This window comes from Candoia aspera, chromosome 3 (assembly GCF_035149785.1).
Source record: "Candoia aspera isolate rCanAsp1 chromosome 3, rCanAsp1.hap2, whole genome shotgun sequence".
In the NCBI taxonomy this organism is placed as follows: domain Eukaryota; kingdom Metazoa; phylum Chordata; class Lepidosauria; order Squamata; family Boidae; genus Candoia; species Candoia aspera.
This window is the reverse complement of record NC_086155.1, coordinates 131,911,933-131,934,514: the sequence shown is the minus strand read 5'-3', so window position 1 is coordinate 131,934,514 and position 22,582 is coordinate 131,911,933.

The window sequence follows — 22,582 nt, the reverse complement described above, 5'->3', positions numbered from 1 at the left end:
GGGCCGACCAAGGGCAAGATGGATGGATGATGTTCTAGAGGTGACGGACTTGTCCCTGGTGGAGCTGGGGGTGTTGACGACCGACAGGAAGCTCTGGCGTGGGCTGGTCCATGAAGTCACGAAGAGTCGGAAGCGACTGAACAAATAAACAACAACAACAAATTAAAACTTTTTATATACTGCTTCTCTTCAAGATGTGGTTGAGGAATATCTTATTCTGTATGAGTAGGTTTGTTTATTTTTACTTTAGGGTTTTTTATTTATTTTGATTGTTAGCCTTTCACAGCCTTCAGGAATGGGCAGCATACAAATAAATAAACAAACAAAAAACTTCAGAAAACACCCTCCCTTGCATTACTACCACAGCTCACTTATCACTTCTTCCAGGAATGATCAGTTAACAATGAAACACTAGTCAGTTGGCCATGCATCAGTGATATTCCCCAGAAGATGCTGTATGACTTTGAGGTCCTATGTGAGTAAGCAACATGGAAGCATTTCTTTTTATTTTGGTAAATTAAAGAGAGATATACACTCATTGGTTACATCCTAAAAAGTAAGACAAACTCTCTTCCTTCTCTATCTAGTGATTTTTAAAGAAAGTGCTACTTGTGAAAGAGGCAAAAAAAAATGCTCTGAAATAAAGGGTCAGTTCAGCATTAAATCCTATCTAAATGCTTATATTCTAGAAGAAGGTGAATATAACCTTGGTGAAAGTATGTAGGAGCCATTTCGGGAAAATAAAAGGCAATTTGGTCTCAAAAAACGGGAAGACAGGAGAAATAAACTCAAAATAACACTGCCTTGATTCTGGTTGGTATAAGGGACTTTCAAGATTCTGTTATTAATATCCTGCAACAATAAATTAGCATTCCTGGAATCCTTGCAGTACCTATTTCCTGGTCCAGCCTACCCTGAAGGGCTGAAAGATATGACAAATTTCTTATTCATTCCTACTCCAGCTTTCATCATCACTATTCATCACTATTTGTGATCACTACGGTCTTTGTGCACTTAGTAGAGGTAGAGTTCATTTCTGGATTGTGTCGCTTTTCTTGATGCTTTACCATATGACAAAATGGTGCAAGGCTGGGTGGTGAAAATTAAGACCAAACTCTGACTACTTTATATGTTCTATCTAAACATACTGTGGTCTTAGCAGAGAATTCAGGCCTGCAGCTTCAGGATTTATCATTCTGCTACGTTTCTATATTATCCTGATCTCTCCTTGAATGCAGATCATCTCTCACATAGACCAGCCATCTGGAGATAACATTAGTGGTGAAATTTCATAATTATATAATATTTGAATACATTTTTATCATTATGCCATCTTCTATTAACTATTATATTTGTTGCTAATGGTGTCCTTTTCTTCCATACTGAGAGCTCATTTTGTCAGATTTATTAGACATTAATTCAATACGACTAATGTAAGTCTACCATTAAGATTAATGGTATTCACAGAATGCTTAGACAAGAAATGCCACACTTCATACAAGAAAACATTTATTTGGTTATGTAAATGTTCTAATTATATTTAGTTCCATTAAACTATACATAAATAAATAGCCTTTTCAGGTCCATAAAAGTTGAAGCATGGTACTAAATTGATTTTATGTTCGAAAAGGACATACTTTATACTTACAAACTTGGAGCAGAAAATAGTTCACGAACTAGCCATCTATCTACCAAAAAAAAAAGTGACAGATGAACTACAGATGATTTTTAAAAGCCTTTTCTATATCTGGAAGATATATGATACTGCTTTACTGCCATCATTATATATTTTTTTCTTCTATCTCCTTCTCTGCTTTCTTCCAGTTCTCTCTATCAGATATTACAGAAAGAAATGATAACATGTTCTTCTTTCTCTTCTAGAGTAAGGGAGATCAATATCTTCTTTAGAAAACTTGTGGTTTCCTATAAAATTTGTTCATTGTTTTTTTCTAAATGGTACTAAAATGGTACTAAAATTCAGTTTAGGCAAAAACTCATGGAAACCTGCGCTCCAGGTCTTAACACTCTCCTTCATTCCATGAAGAGATTTTTACCCTGCCTGATGGTGTGATGTATATGCAACATCTGGGGAAAAAAAACTTACTTTTTTAAATGGTCCTAGAGACTCTTGCTCTGTAGTCACAGCTACAGCACCACACACCCAGAAAATGTTTCGAAAGATACATTATATATCATCAGTAAACAAATGGAATTCCAGCTACTTCTACATCATAAGGAAGATAATGACTATTAAGAAAAGGTTACAAATATTTTGGTTCTCCAGAGCCAATTACTGTGTCATCCTTTCTGGGCTATATTTCCAGAAAGTTATGGTGTCTGGGGTCTGTAAAGGAGGTCACTCTCTCACTGGATCTATCCTAGCCAACCAAGATAGATTAGGTGATACAGCAGTTATTGCCTTCATGTACTATGTGTTGAATGGGACGCGGTGGCGCTGCGGGTTAAACCGCTGAGCTGTCGATCGGAAGGTCGGCGGTTCGAAACCGCGCGGCGGGGTGAGCTCCCGTTGCTCGTCCCAGCTTCTGCACACCAAGCAGTTCGAAAACATGCAAATGTGAGTAGATTAATTGGTACCGCTTCGGCGGGAAGGTAACGGCGTTCCGTGAGTCATACTGGCCACATGACCCGGAAGTGTCCTATGGACAACGCCGGCTCCAAGGCTTTGAAACGGAGATGAGCACCGCCCCCTAGAGTCGGACACGACTGGACTTTATGTCAAGGGAAACCTTTACCTTTACTTACTATGTGTTGCCCCTACAGTCTTTTTTCTCACAACAATCTGGGTCACAGGAATAAGGCCAAAAGAAAGAAATTGCCTTCCCCATTCAGCTACTGGAGGAACAGAATGGTATCTTAAGCCCCTGTTTGGTTGTAATTCTGAAAAAAGTTTAGGCCTTCCAAAGCATATTACCAGATTATAATTCCCAAGACTTAAAATGGAACTTAATATATCTTTAAAATAATATTTAGAGTTTAGTAAGAACACAGCAGCAAGGAGAAAAAAATGGTGTTATGGTTAATGAAAAGATTTGGCCCCAAAAGAGGAAGTGTGAACAAGAGAAGAACAATGGATAGACTCGTCTAAGATGGTGATTATGCCTTAGAGAAAAACATCATAGAAGGAAGGCTTAATTTGAGCAATACAGAGTTAAATTGAAATCTTAATATCACTTTATCTAAGTATTCACTGCACCTAGAAGTTCAGAGGAGTTAGATTCTTTCCTATATCCTGGAAGATTTTACACCACAACTTCTTTTGGGGATGTGTGGGAGATGGTTAGATTCTTTTATTTTCTTTCCTCATAGCCAGTTACTCCTTTTACAAAAATTCCAGAGGGAAAAAGTCTCAAGAAAATTGCTTTCTCACTATTTAACCTTAAGGAGAGGGAAATCATTCTTGCTCAGAAATGGAGCCCATAGGCTTCCCTAGATTTACAGAGCTAGAGGTAGAAGATATACAGCTTAGATGTGGGTATATTCAAACCTAACAGGAATTTCTAGAGCAGGCCTCCACAACATGCAGCCTGCCATGCAACCTTGTGCAGCCCACCAGCACTTTTTAAAAACTCAATTCACTGCTGCCAAACATTGCCACTGCCACTGTTGACCTGAAAGACACACTGCCACGCGCCTCCAGCCCTCAGCACTGCCACATCTACACCAGCCGCCAAGCAGTGGATTGGCAAGCCAGGTAGTACTTTGCAGCCTGCAATTATTTTTAATTTATCAATATGGACCTTTCCCCTTTATAAGTTGTGCAGGCCTGCCTGCTGTAGAGGCTTGCATTGTTTCAGATGCAAATTAGAGGGACCCAAAAGGTGATATAGGTAGATTACTTTCCACCTTATGAGCTTTAGGTCTCAGGCTATCATTTTTCCTCTTTATGTATATTAATGGAGGCATCAGACGTTGGGAAATTCTGGTTTGCATGGCTTTCTATTCTAGCTTGCAAAAGTTTTCTGATCTAATATGCTTTTTCCCATGACCAAACCTTTTCCTTTTGATCCTGCTTTTTTTTTTCTTTTCCCCTGTATACTTCATGCATTTCTCCCTTTTAAACTGAGTGGTGCTTGATAATTTACAGCTTTATTCCAACATACTCTGAATTTTCATGGTCATTTTTGGATGTTTTGCAAAAAAGGGAGTGCTCATTATTTTTTAAAATGCATTGTAAAACCCACTGCAGCAAGCAAGCTAACAAAAAGCTTATTTAAATAAAAATCTCTATGGCAGAGCAGGTAGAGAACAAACCAAGAGACAGCATTAGCCTGCTTCCCTCCCTGTAAGCAAGCATTCAAGTGTTAGAGGCTGTCATCAGGAAACTCGTCCCTTCTGTGCCTGCTAATTCTGTCTCCCTAATGGCAGGACAGAAAAAAGTGAGGGTGAGGCTTCATTGAAGTCATGACCCCAAAAGAGCCTATTGGGTAGATTCACAGTGATTATTTTTTTTAATGAAAAGTAGGCCTGTCATATTTCCATTTTGGTTCATATTTCTTCTTGGAGAAAAACTATGACAAAAATCCATTTGTGGGAAACATCTGCAGTTAGAATTAGGTTTCATTAAAATTAGGCTTCAAAATAAGTATGATAGTTAGATTCAGGGTGATCTTTTATGAACAATGGGCATCTTTAATTACTTTTTTGGCTCAGTATTCCAAGGGAAAAGATATGGGAAAATCTGTGATTAGGGATAGGTTTAGGCTTCCTTGAAGTCAGGCTTCAGAACAAGCATGATGGTTATATTCAGGGTGATTTTTTTAAAGAAAAGTGGGCCTCTAATATGTGTCTTTGGACTCAGTTCTCCTCCTGGGGAAAAGCTATGGGGAAAATATATCTGGAGGGAAAATCTGCAGTTAGATTTTTGGTTAGGCTTCCTTGAAATAAGGCCTCAAAATGAGCATGACAGTTGGATGTGGGGTGACTTTTGATGAAGAGTGGGCCTCTTACATTACTGCATGGCTCAATTTTCCTCCTGGGGAAATGCTATCAGAAAAATCCATCCGCCAGAAAAATGTACCATTACAGTTTGGGCTGGATTTCCTTGAAGTTGGACTCAAAACAAGGATGACAGTGAGATTCTCCTTGATTTATTGTGGATAGTGGGATTCTTACACTATATAATCCATTTGGGGTTAGTTGTACTTCTGGGAAAAATATATGGGAACAATGTATTTTGATCAACTTCTGCAGTTAGGGTTGGTGTTAAGCTTTATTGGTATGTATATGTTAAAAGCATGCATAACGGTTAAGTCCATTTTGACTTTTTATGTGTAGTGGGAGTCTTTTATTTCCATACAAAACTGGAAATAAAAGTAAATACTTTAAAAAGTATTTAGTATGCATTTAGTATGGAAAAATGTATTCTGAGCATAGATGTTCAGTTAAGGTTATGGTTAACCTTCTTTGATGTATGCTAAAAGCCAACAGTACGGTTAGATTCAGCATAACTTTTCAGGGATAGTGTATTTCTGGGCTTACTAGCTATTAGCATACAGCATCAACTGTTCTGCCAATCTGACATGGGTGCCTGAACCCTGAATGGTTGAAATGATCTTGTCCTCTGGAAAATTTTTAGTGGGGATGGCAACAGCTTTTTCCTCCTTTTCAACTAGATAATCTGTTGTGGCTCTCACAGCCAGACTCCATCACCACAGACCTGGAATAGCATGACGGCCCTCAGTTAATGCAGCTTCCTTCATACCCTTGCAGTTGAATCCGAAAACATGACTGAACTCTTAAGAGCTCACAGATACTCCAGGTGTCCTCCCATCGTTCTACACTTGTTTGCATGTGACTCATGCCTCCTTGTCAGAATAGATGAAGAGGCTCATGTCTGCATGGACAATGAACTTCACCAGTTCGCTTTCACCATACCCTAGTTGTCTGTCTGATCAAAAAATTACAGTTTTCCTTCCACAAGACCTAACTTGGACAACCACTCTAAATATACTGTATTGAATTTTGCAATGGCTATGGTTTGCAGAAACTGGGTGATAACCCTTTTCTTCCCTTTTCTTACGAAGACAAAGCATGTTCTGACTAAAGTGGCATGGCAAACCACGTATAAAATTATTTTTAAAGCGAATACAGTAAAATAATCAGGCTTGCTCCACTTTAAGCAGTTGTTTGAATTTCATCACAGGTACTATATAGAATCTGGCTATGCTTTCGTGAGCTCTCCACCTCCTGGTCAGCTAGTATAGGAAGTGGAGGTGATCATTCTCAGTCCTGCCTAGGCTCTTCTGGAGGGCAGATTTTTCAATGGTCCTAAAAAGCAGCATCTCTGCCTATGTGATGAGGGGAAAATCAAAACCTGAGGTCATGAATTTCTGTGCTGCCTCTTTTATATGTTTCCCCAGTGATAACCTAGGCAGAACTGAGAATGGGGAAGTGTGTGCATGTGATGTTCTGGTGGTGTAAGTTTTTCCAGTATCATTGATGTAGAAATTAAACAGTAAAGGAGCTAAAATACATCCTTGTTAACACCACTGAAGATAGATAGCAGAGCAGAAAGCTTTTTTAAATGGTCAAGCCTTATTTGAATATATGTATTATGCAACATTATGATGAGTGCCAGCAGGTAGCTTTCAATAGACGAAGCCTCCACTTTATTCTAAAATCGGTCTCTAGAAACACTCAAAAGCTGTTTTAAAGCCAATAAATGTCACATACAGGACTCTTCTGAGGACTGATAGATATTTTCAATAGGGTGTTATAAAACCAGGCACAGGTCCAAGCTTGACTTCCCCATTCTAAACCATCTTGCTTCTCAGCAAGCATGCTTTCCTTTCTATCTAATCCAGTAGTTTCTAAAATAAATATCTAGCATCAAACTTACTGATATTTAATTAACTAATTGGACAGTAGTTTGATGGATCTGATCTGCCTCCTTTATTAAAAATGGGGACGATAATAACCAACCTGAATAACCACCTTCCAATGTGCAGTTTATGGCTCTAAACAAGAAAGCTAAAACTTCAGTCTATATTTGATTTTAGCAGCTCAGGTAAGATACTGTCCGCTCCTAGAGCTTTTTCATTTTTCAATTATGATATTAGATTAGCAGTTTCAGTTGTAGTTTGATTCTTTGGGATTTATGGATATCTGCTTAATAGATGGATCAATAATAAATTTCCCAAGTGGAAGTGAGGATGGGATTTTCTGATTTTGATCTGATACCTCTCATGTGACTTGATACAATATTCCAGAATGTAATACAGTAACAAGTTGGGGGTGGTGGTGGATAAATTGCCTCCAAACATCGGTCTGGACTTTTTTTTTTAGTAAAAAATTATACTTCCTTTTTGCTTTGTCCATTTTCTAATGGACAGTTGTTATACTTATGTAAACTAAAGTTTTCAATTAAAGAGTTATTTGCTTTTGTACATTCCTCGTTAAACCATGATTTGGATCTTCTTTTAGTAAAGCCCTGTTCAGTTTTACACAATAATGCCTCTTTAAATGCAGTAATTAATGTGCAATATAGGTTACAAATCCTTTCTGGGGATTTTTCATTTATGAGAGTGTTTTACAAATTAAGTGCACTGCCAGATTTATAGACTGCATTTTTTTTTCAGCTTCTTGATCTATTTTGCTCGAATATATGGGTTTGATGACTATCTGGTGCAAAAGAATTTTTAATGAATATACTAAAGTCATTTAAAGCCAGATGTGCATTTCAAGGAAAGTGATCACTAATCAAGGATATCCAAGTCTAAAATAAAGGATCATATTTATCACTCCACAGTAGACTATAATGTAATCAATAACACTCTCTCCAAAGGCATCCCAGAAAGTGTCATCTCCAAGAAAATTGTTCTCCAGGGTGTCACCTAAGATGATCAAATCTAAGTTATTAATTGTCTTAGTCATGCACCACCCTGCAAAATTAATTTTTCTATCTCTGGAATTGCATGTTAAAGAGAGAGCTGCCTCTGGGTTCAAAGCAAGAGTAATCATAGTCATGAAGTACATGGAACATGGTCATTTATACCAATCCTGGGATTAAAATTTCCAGCTAGTATCACCAAATCCTTTGGCATCTATTCTGTAAGAGATGTTACAAACATTTCTAATTCATACCATTATTTTTTCACTTGTTTTTGTAATGGCTGGGGAGGGAGATACATATCAATAACTATAATAAGGCAAAATCTGAATTGGAGGCTTATAGCCATAGCAAATGGGATACAAAATTCTAATTTAATCACTACCAGTTGAATCTGGTTTGGTACATAGATATCGAGTCCTTTGCTTGGTCCCTCCTTCCAAATCTGGTAGACTCCCTTCCTAGAACTTTCCCTCTCCTCCCCCCTGTTCCCCCCCCCATATGATTGTCCAAATTAATTATCAAGTTTTATGTCCTCAATAGACTATCCTCTAACAGAATAATATTGTATTTAGACATATAATTGATAAAAGATCTGTTCCTACACTTAGACTGCCAGCCAGCTGTGTTCAAGGATAGCATGGTTAGTTGCTATGGATATCTTCATAGTAAGTTTGTGGATACACTTGAGCGTTTATTAAACACTTCTTTGATGGGGCTTCCAGATCATGTGGAGGCCAGCCACAACATGGTGATTGTGACCAATCATCCTCAGATGGAATTTGGATGTGAAGAGGATTCTCTTGTCCAGGGTGAGTGATTACATTCCTGGGAATCAGTGGTGCCTGGTCTATCCCCGCTTCAGCCTTCTGGGATTCCAGAATTGCATTTGGCACAGGTATGGTCTCCAAAATGCTTATTCTGTCTTTCCTCTGCTGTGTGCGTGAAATATAATCAGTAGGTTCCTCTTCAAGACTTCTTAATTTCATTCTATACTGCCTCCTTCTGTGGGGCATTCTATTTCCATCAGAATATCATGTTGTTTTTTTATTCTGGGATTGAATGTATTCCTGAAATGCCTCATTGCTGCTGGGATTAAACTCTTGATAAGTGGTGAGGGGTTCTGATTGACTTGGATAGGTCTGTTGTTGTTGTTTTTTTTAAATGGACTAGTTATATGTACAATATCCTTCTGCAAACATTCGTACAAGGCCACTGCATTTTGCATTGCATACATAATGTGTCTGAGGACTTCATTCTTTGTTAAAATATCCACTCATTCCTCCCTTGGCATCAGTCCAAAGGAATTCAGCAAGTTGTATGAAAATGGGCCAAGGGACTACTCCCTTTGGTTGTGAGGGTGACCTTTTGGGCTCTGCTCCTACAGAGTTATAGGTGATGGAAGAGTACTTTGCCTCTGCCTAGTACTTTGGGAAACATTAAATGATTGTGGCTAGAACTTGAAGTTGGTGCTTTTTCTTTTGTATGAAATAGTAATTTAATTTTTTCCACCAGGAAGACCCACATGAGGAAGATGTCAAAAGTTGCCAGGAAGGTACTCATCCATGGCAACACAGCTGGGAATGCTAACAAAACTCTTTCCTTACTTTTTCAGCTTGGTAACCACACCACTTCCTTAAGACTAATAGAATATTTTCTGCAATGGAGAAGTTGACTTAAAGAATAAGCAGTGGATTCCTTAGATGACCATCTCTCTGTGTTGACCCTGTTATATGTAATATTTAACATGAGTTGGTTTGATTGCTCAGTATTGGAATTCTTCCCATATCTTTCTGAGATCTGTTGAATGTTACTCAGAGGACTGATTGTAGAAGGAGAGCTGTATTAGCAGTGCCATCTCAAGGATATATGGTGCCTCTAGGCCACGTGAATTGATGGTACTGTCTCCCACCAATGTGAAGATTTGCATTTTTAGAATAATTTGGAAGGAGGGATGGCGTTGGCAGCTTTTAAGCTTTGGTGCTATATTAGCAAAAAATCAGGAGGACGTTTTAATAACGGATGTTATTTTAATTATGAATGTTATTAAAAGGCATACGCTGCAGCTCATGAAAGCATATGCCTTTTAATAACATTTGTTAGTCAGAAAGGTGCTACCAGACTCATTTAGAGGGTTCAGTGCTTGTTAGCAATCAGGAACTTATTTTTTGGAGGTCATTTCAGGGCTTCACTACATAGCTTGCCAAAGCTGTCAAATACATCTTTCAACTCATCTACTTTCCTACTGATTATTGCCATCTGCTCAAATATAGCTGTCAGAATTCCAGCAGTTAAATGACACTGTTTAGCCACAAAATCTTTTATAGAATTATAAGCATTTACTCTATACTTGTTTTGTCTCTGTTGAAGTATTTTATCTAGTTTATTGGTTTATTCCCTGGAGAATTCAGTACCCATATATAGGATATTGCTATACCATGAATCGTCATCTCTAAAATATTATTTGTTTAAAGATGATGAAAGGGAATGCAAATCATTACACACATTAGAAAAAAATTCTTGCTGCAATATCACTTAAATCACTTAGCTTACTCACATATCCTTTTAGAATTGTAAAATAGAATCCATCTATTTTCAGTTGGTTAGAAGTGTTACATTGATTTGGAGAGCCTGGGATGGTCTTATGTCTCTTTTTCTTTCCCATATTATAAAACTCTTGAAATTGATTAGTGTTCTAAACTCCACATTATCCAGGGAGTGAAGGTTTTCCATGCTCCTTTGCAATTAAGGAAACAGTAAAGGACAATAAGCAACTCAAAGTAAAGTGAGAATAGAGTGTCCAGCTGCTGCTGCCATCTTATAGAAGCAAACAAACAAACAAACAAACAAAAGATTCCTCCATTGTTATTGCTCTTAAATTCTAAGAGGATGTCCCTTCCTTGCAATCCTGGGATCATCCTGCATCATCTCAGTGGTAGCCACCAGAACCCAAGTACCCCAAAGTAATTTGCCTGTTGCAGCACCATTCAGTTCCCTGAGTCCCTCCCCCGATGAAAATGGACTTTCATCCACAAACTGCTAACTTTGTTCCCCTCATCCTCTAACTCACCAACTCCCGTCACCTCTGGTCCCACCCCATGTCTTTCCACCTCTTTGGTGTCACCTTCAAATGCATCACTCCATCACTATTATGCAGTAACCCTGCAGATTCACCCATTCCTCTCTTTTTTCTGCCCAAACTTGCTTCCCCATCACTTCCCACTTGTTCTAGTTAGACTAGGTGATGACCAGAGGAGAGTAGAATGGAATTCTTTATTTACAATACAACAATATACAATTGGCAAATATCTTTTAAATAATAGTTCAGTTCAGTTTAAACCCAACCTGGCAATGGCAGAGTTTTTTGCAAGACAATGATGCCAGGTTCTGCTGTAGGGCACAACAAGGTGGCTGGACTGGACTTGACTAGGAAATGCCGCAAGTCTGCAAGGCAAGGCTCAACTGCAAGCTGTGGCATGGCGACTGGACAGGACTTGATGGGAGCTGGTGGCAAGGCAACTGGGCTAGGTTCGACTGGAGTTCATGGACAGGCAGCATGACGGGACTTGGTGGGAGATGGCAACAAGGCAACTAGACCAGCCTCGGCTGGAGAAAGTGACAAGACTGCAAGGCAAAACTTGGCTATGGATCTCAATGAGGTGACAAGGCTAGGCTTGACTGGACTCCGTGGCAAGGTAGCAAGACTTGACTCGACTGGCCTTTGTGGCAAGGCAGCAAGACTAGACTTGGCTGGATCTCGTGGCGAGGTGACAAGGCAAGGCTCAGCTGAGGGCACATGGCAAGGTAGCAAGGCAAGATCAGGAGGCTGGAAAGGCGTTGGTTCCATAGCAGCTACAGGGCAGCGCTCCAAGAACGGTTCCAGCTTTTCTTCTCCTGAAGAAGCTGTTAACTCAATGGAACATTTGTCTCCAGTGCCTTGGTCCTTGCGCTGGCTCCTTTTTAAGCCGTTCCCTTCACGCCATTTCTCCTCCAGATCCAATCGAGCTTCCTTTTGCTTGGCATGCTTTTTGGCTTGCCTTTCCTTTGCACTGATTGGTGGCTTTGAATCCAGCTCCTGATTTCACCCAATCAGCTGCTCAAGACTTTCCTGCTCTGCTGAGTCACTCTTAGTTTCAATTTCCCCTTCCTCAGCCTCAGAGTCAGGCTCAACCCTTACACCCCTTTGCTGCCCCCCCTGATGTTGTCCCTGTTCCTTCAGAAGTATCACCCACTCCACTACCACCCCCACCTCGCAATAGCAATGTGTAGCAATTCCTATATATGCTTGGGAACTTTTTATAACTGCTCCATCATGCCAGACAAGTTACAACACAGACTGGTGGGACACAAGGTCATCATTTGACTGTGCAAACCACACCAAGTGCAAACCTTGAAAACGTGAGTCCTGTACTGATCATTGTATGTTACAGTTAAAACAAGCTAGTTACCTCATGATGTGCCTCACCATCCGTCAGTAAAAATAGTTAGGCAATCCTATTTTGCTTACCAAACAAACTATGATCCAACTGCAAAACTTACCAGTCCAAAGACTACTGTCATTCTATTCCAGCCCTTCCAGCACCATGATATATTACTACAGTCAGGTGTGGATGTCCTGTGCCAGGATAGGATAGGATAGGATAGGATAGGATAGGATAGGATAGGGTATTCAGATATTTTCTCCTCACTTCACTTCATGGGCACAGGGACTCCTGCCCCTAGCTTTCCCAAATACCCATACTCTTGTTACAGGGAGACCCGCTTGTCCTCCTCTAGCTGTCATTTCGGACCTGACTGCATCCACATCCTATCTGAAGTCTGAAAAAGCCCTAAGTCTTCATTTAGTGGCAGACTTTCTGTTCGGTTCATCATAACCAGGCATGGGACATCGCCTCTCAGTACCAATTTCCCTACCCCCTGAAGCCCCCTACAATCTTTGGTATGTTGGATCATATCAAAGGCTTTTTCAAATTCAACAAAATTAGAACAGCTGATTCCAGTTTATCTACAACTACATCCATACTATTAATTACCCTGTGAATGTTGTTGGAAACTTTTTTTATAAATGCAGATTTTGATGAGTGCATTATGGATTGTATTACTTTTTTTAGTCTCCTAGCTAATGTTATTGTTAATATTATAACATTGATATCACACACAGATTTGTCTATAGATAATAAATCTTGTAGAATCTTCCTCAGACTTTAATATTACTGTGACATAGGCCTCATGAAGCAATGAAGGAAATATAGAGAGATTAAATGATTTATTACCAATCTTGAACAGTTTAGGTGAATCTATATTGTTCAACATGAGGTACGCGGTGGCGCTGCGGGTTAAACCGCTGAGCTGCCGATCGGAAGGTCGGTGGTTCGAAACCGCGCAGCGGGGTGAGCTCCCGTTGCTAGTCCCAGCTCCTGCTCACCTAGCAGTTCGAAAACATGCCAATGTGAGTAGATCAATAGGTACCGCTTCGGCGGGAAGGTAACGGCGTTCCGTGTCGTCATGCTGGCCACATGACCCGGAAGTGTCTACGGACAACGCCGGCTCTAAGGCTTAGAAACGGAGATGAGCACCGCCCCCTAGAGTCGGATACGACTGGACTTTACGTCAAGGGAAACCTTTACCTTTGCCTATATTGTTCAACAGCAAATCTATCTGGCCCAGGGGCTTTTCTGAATTCCCAGGTCTCAGAATTCTCTTGTAATGGTTGTGCCAATATGCTTTTATGTTCCTGGGGAATCTCTTCCATTTCAATTTGTTTTTTTAAAAAAAAATGAATAATAATTTCTTATTTGGTTGCAAAAACTCTTATTGATATAACTGTACATACAAATCATTGATAAAACAGAGTATAAAAACCACAAAATTGTTAATTAAAATTCTATTTTAATTAATATTCCATTTTAGTAAATAGTCATTGGTGTTGATTCCAGATATAAACTTAATCATTTCAAACAGTAGGCTCCAAATTTTCCATCTTTTTCTTCCCTGATTCCCAATATTTCTAGTTCATACATTTCAAAGAATCAAATTGTTCTGAATGTAAAAATCACAATTGAAACCTTGCTACTGTGAATGTTTGATATGATTCACCTCTCGGGTTTCTTGCATAGAACAAAATTAAACCCGTAACTATCTGTTCCAATTATATAAAGTGGAATGTTTAAGTCTCTTTTTTTGCTGATTTTTTGATTCAGCAAAAAAAGAGACTTAAAAATTAAACTTAGACATAAGACTGCTTCTGGTTTTTATTTCATCTCAAAGAAAGTTAATTGTCATGCGCTGCCTACCTCTGAATAACGTTCAGACACTGGGTTGCAAAGCAGGCTCTGGTTTATTTCAGGATAGGTACAACATTGTTAGAAAAAGCTGAGAGTGACAGGAGCGCGCCGGTGCGGGGTTTAAATACCCCGCGCCGGTCAGCGCCCCCTCGCCCTCGGTCACGTCACCCCCCTTTGTCCCATGCGTTGCCCTGCCATTGGTTGAGGGTTTCTAGGATCGCCCATCCGCAGGTTTTCATTCTTCTGCTGATTGCTTTCAGCTGGGCGATCCCCGTGGTATTGCTGCTGATGGCTTGGGTGGCTCCGTGATCCGTTTATCTATTGTTTGTTAGCCGTTAGTCGTTGTGGGTTGATGGCTACTTAACTTGTACCCCTTCACCTATTTCCTTGTCATTGTCATGAGTGCCATTGCGCTGATTACTTTAGCTCAACGGCACTCATGACATACTGCCCCCTTTCCGAATAGTGTTCTCCCCCGGGTTTCTGGGTTTCCCCCATGGAGCTGTCAAAACGCCATTTTTTTTTTTTTTTTTTTTTTTTTTTTTTTTTCAAAGTTCCCGCCGGAGTAGTTATCGCCCCTCCCTTTGCTCCTCCCTCACCCACGTGCCTTCCCAGGGTGTGTCCATGGTGCGCATGCTCGGGTTCTGACCTGGCGTGCGCATGCTCCAACCACACCCTGTTTGTTTGGCTCAGTTCGGCGAGGCGAGAGGCGTGGCTGGTCGGGTGCTGCTCAGCTCCAGGTAGGGCCCTTTTTTGCTTATTTGGAGTGCGTCGCCTTTGTTGTGTCTCCTGGGCGTTGCCCCCAGGTTGCCCTGTTGACTTGCTTGCCACTCCCCCGCGGCCAAGGGGCGGGGGGAGGGTGCTTGCGATCGTTTGTCGCCACCCCGTGGGCCCGGGGCGGGGGGAGTGAGTCCCGGGGGGGGGAAGGTCCACCCAAGTCGCGGGCTTGGGGGGGGCCCCTTCCCTTGGGGCACGGGAGGCGGGGGGAGGCCTGCGGGGGGGGGGGTTGGTTTTGCTGACCTTGATTGCGGTTTGTCGGGGTATGCCCGGTGGAATGCTCTGGTCAGGTCAGGCGCTTTAACGTTGTGCGCCGCCACCCATTCCGGGTGGGGGAAGTGTTTCCACCTGACCAGATAGTGTAGGGTTCCTCGTTGCTTGCGTGAGTCGAGGATGTCCCTTATCTCGAAGTGGTGTTGCCCGTCGATCATAAGCGGTGCGGGCTGAGGCGTGCTTGGGTGCCATCGGGAGGTGGTTGCCGGTTTTAGGAGGCTGGTGTGGAACACCGGGTGGAGCCTCCGGAGGTTGTGTGGCAGGTCCAGGCGTATTGCTACCGGGTTCACTATTTGCGTGACTCGGAACGGCCCGATGTACTTAGGCCCCAGTTTTTTCGAGGGTTGGGTTGACTTTAGGAACTTGGTGGAGAGATAGGCCATGTCCCCCGCCTGGAACGTCGGTTGTTGGCGCCGGTGCTTGTCGGCCTGCTCTTTGTAAGCAGCCTGTGCCTCCTTCAGCGCCGCCGTGATTACTGGCCATGCTTCCGCGATCTTCCGTCCCCAGTCGCTGGCGTCCACCTGGGGTTCCGGGGGTTGAGGTAGCTCCGGTATGGGGACGAAGTCGCGCCCCGAGACTACTTCGAACGGGGTTTTTCCCGTGCTCGTGTGGACGGCGTTGTTGTATGCGACTTCGGCGAACGGGAGCAGTTCAGCCCAGTCGTCCTGGTGGTAGTTCGTATAGGATCGTATAAATTGCTCTAAGGTGGCATTAAGAACCTCAGTGGCTCCGTCCGTCTGCGGATGCCAAGCCGTAGACAGGGCCTGTTGGGTCCCCGTCAGCTTCAAGAAGGCCCGCCAGAATTTGGAGGTGAACTGTGTGCCCCTGTCGGTCACCACACGTGCGGGACATCCGTGTAGCCTGTACACGTGGATGAGGAAGAGTTTGGCTAGTTGTTGTGAGGATGGGACTGACGTGCAGGGGATGAAGTGGGCCTGCTTTGAGAAGTAGTCCTTCACCACCCAAATGGCCGTTTTCTTCTGGCTGGGTGGGAGGTCCACTATAAAATCCATAGAGATTTCCTCCCATGGGCGGGAGGGTTCTGCCACCCGTTGCAATAGCCCCGCGGGTTTGCCTGGTGCCCGTTTGGCCCGAGCGCACGTTGGGCAGGACGCCACGTAGGTTTTTACGTCTCGCCTGAGCGCGGGCCACCAGAATTGCCGCCGTGTTAGGTGTAGGGTCTTGAGGAACCCAAAGTGTCCCGCTTGCTTGGCGTCGTGTGACCTATGCAAGATCGCCTGGCGTTGCGAGTCCGGGACGTAGATTCTGCCTTCCCCCCATGCTAGGTCTTGCGCCATCGTTACCTTGTCGGGGTTTGCCAGGAACCAGGGGTCGGTTTTGAGGGCGGCGGCGAGGTCCGTGCGCATTCCCCCTGGTAGTTGCGGTTGCCTTCTTTCCGTCGCCGGTTGTCCCGCCGTCGGCTGCGCCGTAGCGTCGAGCTGCCTCCGTGCGCCGCTTCGGGTGGTCACGGCCATCCCCAGTTGCGAGGCGGATAGGACCGTCCCAATGGTGTCTGGGGCGGGCTCTTCGTCTTGGGGCAGCCGGGAGAGGGCGTCGGCCAGGAAGTTCTTCTTGCCCGGCATGAACTTCAACTGGAAATCAAAGCGGCTGAAGAATTGTGCCCATCGGACCTGTTTTGGGCTAAGGCGTCTAGGCGTTCGTAGGGCCTCGAGGTTCCGGTGGTCCGTCCAGACCTCGAATGGTTGGGTGGCTCCCTCGAGTAGGTGACGCCATGTTTCTAGTGCCGATTTCACCGCAAAGGCTTCTTTCTCCCAGACGTGCCATCGCCTCTCTGTCTCGGAGAACTTCCTTGACAGGTAGGCGCATGGTTTCAGGAGCCCCGTGGAGTCTTTTTGTAGGAGGATGGCTCCCAGGGAGAAGTCTGAGGCGTCGGCTTGGACCACGAACGGCCGTTCTGGGTCCGGGTGCGCGAGGATTGGCTCCGTCGTGAACAGCGCTTTCAGCTTGTCGAATGCGGTCTGGCACGCGGGAGTCCAATTCAGCACTGTGCCTGGGTTCTTGGCGCGTCTGGTGTCCCCCACCCCTTTGGTTTTGAGGAGGTCCGTTAAGGGTAGGGCTATCTCAGCGAACCCCCGGGCGAAGGACCTGTAGAAATTCGCGAATCCCAGGAAGCTCTGTAGTTGCCGTCTGTTGCGGGGCCGCTCCCAGTTTAGTACCGCTTCGACTTTTGCGGGGTCCATCTCGATGCCGTCCCCGGAGATTCGATACCCCAAATAGTCTAGGCGGTCTTTGTGAAACTCGCACTTTGTGGGCTTTGCATAGAGCTGCGCCCTTCTGAGCTTGTCGAGGACTTGCCTGACTAAGGTTACGTGTTCCTCGTATGTTTTTGTGTAAATAAGGACGTCGTCGATGTAGACCAGGACCCCTTTAAACAGATGTTCATGCAGTACCTCATTGATGAGCTGCATGAACACCCCAGGGGCCCCCGCGAGTCCGAAGGGCAGTACCTTGTACTGGAAAGCGCCTAGGGGGCAGTTGAACGCCGTCTTCCATTCGTCCCCCTCCCTGATTCGGATGCGATAGTACGCCTCGCGCAGGTCCAATTTGGAAAAGACTTTGCCCGTGGACAGGTGGGCGAGCATGTCCTTCACCAGGGGTAAGGGGTATTTGTTGGACAGGGAAGCCGCGTTTAGGCCCCGGTAGTCGGTACAGAGCCGTAGGGTCCCGTCTTTCTTCTCCCGGAATAGGACGGGGGCTCCGACCGGTGAGCATGCTGGCTCTATAAATCCCCTGTCTAGGTTTTTATCGATGAACTCCCGGAGGGTTGCCATCTCCTTCGGGGTCATCGAATAGATCTTTGGTCTAGGTAGGGGGACGTCGGGCAGTAGGTCGATTCGGCAATCCGTCTTGCGGTGGGGGGGTAGTTGGTCTGCCTCTGCTTCTCCGAAGACATCAGAGAAGTCGGCGTATTGTTCCGGTAGGTCTGCAGTGGTAGCGGCGTTGTCTTGTGTGGTCGCCTCCGCTCGTCCTACCGTGGGGTTGCTTTTGCCAGCTGGTACTGGTGCTCGATACTCGCCGTCGCCGAATGTGAAGGTGCGGGTCGCCCAGTTGATCCGCGGGTTGTTTTTCGCGAGCCATGGCATCCCCAGGACTGCAATGGGCCGTCCGATGGGCGTGACTACGAACGATGTGCGCTCGGTGTGAGTGCCCATTTGCAGGGTGACCGGCTCGGTTTGTAGCGTGGCTGGTTTCCCCCCCGCTGTGGAGCCGTCCAGCTGGTGGAATGCCAGCGGCGTGGGGAGGGGGAAGCAGCGGAGTTCGAGTTTGGCGACTAGGTCGGGGTGGATAAGGTTTTTTGAGCACCCCGAGTCCACTAGTGCCGCGGCCGTGGTGGCTCCGTTGCCGGCAGAGAGTTGAATTGCTGCCAATATTACGGAGCTTTTGTCGTTTCGTTGAGGTGGTTCGCGTTGCTGTCCCGCCGCCTGCCTCGCCACGCGTTTCAGGGCAAGCGGGGAGCATTTCCCGCCGGCTGGTCGGGGTCGGTATTGTCCTCTTCTCCCCAGTAAGCGTCCCAGCCCTCTTCCGGTGTCGCTGTGGCCACGGTCATTCGGCGGTGAGGGGGCGGCCCCGGGTTGGGTGGTTTGGGGCTAATTTTCGGGGCGGGCTTGGGCGCGCTGGTCGGCGGTCGGTTGGCGAAGCAGTCCGCCGTCTTGTGCCCTAATTTGCCACACCTCCCGCAGGGCTCCCGGTTGAACTTCTTTTTAGGGTATATGGGGCCGGCCATCCCCCCGTGTGGTGCGGGTACCTTTTTCCCGACGTAGTTTGTGTCTTCCGTGGTTGTCATAAGGAAGGTGCGGTGCGCGTGTTCGGCTTTCCCCGCGAGGTGGATCCACCCGTGTAACGTTTCTGGGTCGTCGCGGTAGAGGGCCCATTGGAGAACGTCGCGGTTGAGCCCCTTTTTGAAGATTTCCAGCAGGGTGGTCTCAGACCAGTCGCAGACCTTTCCCGCGAGGGCTTTGAACTCCAGGGCGTAGTCAGGGACCGTGCGTGCGCCCTGTTTAAGTCTCTGGAGTGCGCTTTTCGCCCGTACTTTGGCTAGGGGGTCTTCGAAATAGTTTTTCATCTCGTTGATGAAAGCAGGGAAGGTGGCGAGGGCGGGGGAGCTGGACTCGTACAGTTGGACGTACCAGTCCGCCGCCCTGTCTTGGAGTTTGATTGCCACGGCGCCGATCTTGTCGGCCTCGGAGTCATAGGAGTGTCCGTGCCTCCCCATGAACTCCCTAGCGTTGGTGACGAAAAACGAGAGTTTTGAGGGGGTCCCATCGAAGAAGATGGGGAAGTCCTTTGGGGCCCGGGCGTTTTGCGCGGCCCCGCCTCTCGCTTCCCGGGATGTGGTGTCGGCCGCCTGTGCCGTCTGCTGGCTTTCCGCTGGCTCGTGTGGGTTCGGTGCTTCGCTCGGGGTGTGGGCTTGTGCGGGGACGTCATTGGGTGGCGCGGGGGGCATAAGCGCCTGGAGCATGGTCCGGAGTTCCGTCAGCTGAGCCCGCATGGCCGCGAGTTCAGCTCGTGCCTCCTCGTCCACAGCCCGCACCGCCGCTGGGGCCGGTTCCGTTGGCGCGTCCTCGGGGGGGGGGGGTTCATCGTCCCTCCGCCGCGGGTCCGCTTCCTCCTCCGTCTGATGGGTGTCTCCGTCGTCCTCCTCCGTGTCGAGCACCGTGGGGCTGTCGCTCCACGCCCGTTGCTGGGGTGCGATGTGGGGCGCGGGGTCCTCCGCTGGTTTCGGAAGTCGTGCTGCTCCCTCCCGCGGTCGGGTTGCCTCCGTCGCCATCTCCCCTTGGGGTTGGAGCTGAGGCTCGGGTCGGGTGGGGCGGGCGTCCATGGCTCCGGGAGTCCGCGGTGCCTCTGGCCTCGGTCGGTCCTCCTCTGTCCCTTGCCGCGCGGCTCGCCCTCCTTGCCCGCGCCGTTCCGGCCTCATCTTGCTGGTCTTCTCGCCGTCTACTCCTCCCGCGGCTCGTTGTCGTCCGGTGGGGCTCGGCGAGGCTGAGTTTATGACTCTCAGCTTTATGTCATGCGCTGCCTACCTCTGAATAACGTTCAGACACTGGGTTGCAAAGCAGGCTCTGGTTTATTTCAGGATAGGTACAACGTTGTTAGAAAAAGCTGAGAGTGACAGGAGCGCGCCGGTGCGGGGTTTAAATACCCCGCGCCGGTCAGCGCCCCCTCGCCCTCGGTCACGTCACCCCCCTTTGTCCCATGCGTTGCCCTGCCATTGGTTGAGGGTTTCTAGGATCGCCCATCCGCAGGTTTTCATTCTTCTGCTGATTGCTTTCAGCTGGGCGATCCCCGTGGTATTGCTGCTGATGGCTTGGGTGGCTCCGTGATCCGTTTATCTATTGTTTGTTAGCCGTTAGTCGTTGTGGGTTGATGGCTACTTAACTTGTACCCCTTCACCTATTTCCTTGTCATTGTCATGAGTGCCATTGCGCTGATTACTTTAGCTCAACGGCACTCATGACAGTTAATAAAGAGAAAACTAAATCTTCCTGGATGCAGCCTAAGGTAAAATAAAATAAAATAAAAAATGCTGAGATTACACAGAATTATGTTCTTGTATAAAGAAATAAGCACCAGAGACATTAAGGCTTAACTAGAACCACACATGCAAAGATAGATGAAAATCTCAGAGCAGTTTACTAGCTAGTTTTGTTCACTTGTTCCTTAGAAAGAGATTCCTAAAACAAACATTATGTCTTTGCTTCCATGGATCTTTTCAGCTTCTTGTAGTTTCTGACCTTAATCAGAGACTCAGAATCATGTTAGTTCTCTCCTACTTTTACCACTGATATGCATCTTCTTATCCTTCAATTACCTTCTCTGATTCCCCATTTTAATGCTCCTTTCACAGTATAGTAATGTTGGAAGGGGATTATAAGAACATAATGGTGTCCTAGAGATGCAGTTATGATAGTCTAAGGATTTCCGGCTTTATTGGAACAGAATGCATGCAATGAAAAAGACGGGAATCCTTATGTGTTGGCAGGGTGTCCTGTTTATACTCCGGTGGCGGACCTTGTCCTTCTCCACCCCCCATTGACCCTCGAGCCAGGACCGGATGGGTGCTTGGGACTGTGATGCATCTGCTGATGGGCGATTCCGGCGATCTTCGGCGTTCTCCTTTGTCTCCCCACCTTCGTCCGGTGCAGGTGCGTCCCCCGGGGTAATGGGAAGGCGTTCCCCCGATCTTTCGATGGGTGCCAAGTCCGGTCTGAGGGGCGTTTCTATTATGTTGGTGATTTCTTTATGGATATGGGTGCTTGAGTGATATGTAGGTGATTGAGGGATTATGCTTATCCCTTCCTCTTTCCTAATGTGCATGTTCCCGTTGTGATGCACATATGCCTTGCAACGGGGAACATGACACCATGTTTAATGTCACATCTACAGGGACCCACATTTGCAGTTGATTTCCCCTCTCCTTTCTAAATTCCCAGCACATTCTGATTTTATTTATATTACATATTTGACAACAAAGACAATTATGTGTGCTTAATGTTGCTAAGGCTTGTTGTATTGTGTGTAAACTCTGCTCTACTATAAGTTGTAATTGCTAGTGGTCATTATATCATTATTGTTGTTTCCCCCGCCTTGGTCTATGACTATAATACATTTATCCTGTCTTCCTTTCTTCTCCAGTTTTGCGATAGATTTTAAGAAAACCAACATGGTTTTCTAAATTGCTAACACAGAGGGAAGGGTTGGGGTCCGGCTATGTGAGCAAAAGCCGTACCTCACTAGTGGCTGTGAATGGATTTCTGTAGCTTCCAGAAATACGTGTATTCTGTACTGGATATAGCAGCTCATGCAAGCTACAGGCAGAAAAGTAGTTTTGTTGTTCTTATTGTTTTAAGTCACACCCTCAGTAGGCATTGTCTTCCTTTCTATGCTAAGATCCAGAACTAAGCATCATGGGGGATTTCTGTTCAAGAAAAAGGATAAGTTAGAGGAAAACAATCTGCATTGTATGCATTACAAAGTATCCTACCCCAAATTTTCTGATGCCACCCTTTCTTCAGGGTTTTCATTAAGTAGTGCTAGCTCTTTGCCACAAATAGTTCTCTCCTTTGTTGTTGTTGTTGTTGTTTTCCCACATCATTCCAATGCAAACTTTCAAAATGAATTTAGCCAGTTCAAACATCCAGTAGTCAGTTATTGTGTTTATTGGATTGAAAACACCTTTTGGAAGTTGACCAACTTATGGGCAAAGCTACCCACCAAGTTTTCTTTCTGTGTGACTCAAGCGCTTTATAAACCAATTTCTTGGCCACCTTCCAAAATCTGAGGAGTTAGTTTCAACCAGTCTAACAATCTGATGCCTCACACCTGCTTGGTTTGAAAATGGGAGCAGGCTAGATAAGAAAAATCACACTTAGCGTAGATC